We start from the raw sequence: 1,366 nt of genomic DNA on the forward strand, positions 1-1,366 counted from the left end.
CAGGATGGGGGGGTGTAAATGGGGTTTGGGGGGTGGGGGGAGCTTAAATGTCCCATCATGGGGGCTCTAGGCCATCTCTGCCCCATGGTGTTTCCTTGAAGAATGACTTTTGGGGGGGTGGCGGGGGGAGGAATCTTAAATGCCCCATCCTGGTTGAGCTGAAGGTCTGGGGGGACATGGGGCATCCTCCCCCATGGAGCATCCCTGTGGTGGGTGGATGAAGATGGAGTTTAGGGGTGTGTAGGAGGGCTTAAACGCCACATCCTGGTGGAGATGGTGGTTCTGGGGACCTGAGCTTGGTGGGGCATGGAGCATCCCTCCCCAATGATGTATCCTCAAATAATGACATTTTTGGGAGGGCTTAAACGCCCCATCCTGGTGGAGATGGTGGGGCTGGAGACCTGAAGTTGGTGGGGCATGGAGCATCCATTTCCAATGATGTATCCTCGAATAATGACTTTTTTGGAGGGCTTAAGCGCCCCATCCTGGTTGAGATGGTGGGGTTGGAGACCTGAAGTTGGTGGGGCATGGAGCATCCATCCCCAATGATGTATCCTCAAATAATGACTTTTTGGGAGGGCTTAAATGCCCCATCCTGGTTGAGAAGGTGGGGATGGGCGCATATGGGGCATCCCTCCCCATGGAGCATCCTGGGGGCGAGTGGGTAAAAATGGGGTTTGAGAGGGGTGGGAGGGCTTAAATGCCCCGGGGTGGGGGCTGGAGCGTTATGGGCATCTCTCCTCATGGAGCATCCTTGAAGAATGAATTTTGGCGAGGGTCTTAAATGCCCCATCCTGGTTGAGATGGTGGTTCTGGGGACCTGAGGTTGGTGGGGCATGGAGCATCCATCTCCAATGATGTATCCTCAAATAATGACTTTTTTGGAGGGGTTAAATGCCCCATCCTGGTTGAGATGGTGGTTCTGGGGACCTGAGGTTGGTGGGGCATGGAGCATCCATCTCCAATGATGTATCCTCAAATAATGACTTTTTTGGAGGGGTTAAATGCCCCATCCTGGTTGAGATGGTGGTTCTGGGGACCTGAGGTTGGTGGGGCATGGAGCATCCATCTCCAATGATGTATCCTCAAATAATGACTTTTTTGGAGGGGTTAAATGCCCCATCCTGGTTGAGATGGTGAGGTTGGGTGGGACACGGAACATCTCACCCCACTGAGCATCCCGAGAGGATGCTGAGGCTCCTTTGTGAAGACACGTGGCGCCCCATCTCTCCATCCTCCCCTTACCCCGCGGCACCCCAGGCACCGGTGGGATCTGGGAGAGGGTGACTTTGGGGACGGGGTGGGGGGAAGGCACCTACCTCTGCCATTCCCGCAGTCGAGTTTGAGCCAGACGAGCCAGCGCTTG

At 55.2% G+C, this 1,366-nt stretch overlaps 1 protein-coding gene across 1 annotated transcript in view; it reads right to left on the reverse strand.

Moving 5' to 3' along the window:
- The window catches only part of LOC104289691, an 11,984-nt gene that overhangs the window by 2,876 nt on the left and 7,742 nt on the right, over positions 1–1,366 (reverse strand). The gene's annotated exons all lie outside the window — the stretch shown is intronic.

Source organism: Charadrius vociferus, unplaced genomic scaffold (genome assembly GCF_000708025.1).
Source record: "Charadrius vociferus isolate BGI_N301 unplaced genomic scaffold, ASM70802v2 scaffold277, whole genome shotgun sequence".
Classification (NCBI taxonomy): Eukaryota; Metazoa; Chordata; class Aves; order Charadriiformes; family Charadriidae; genus Charadrius; species Charadrius vociferus.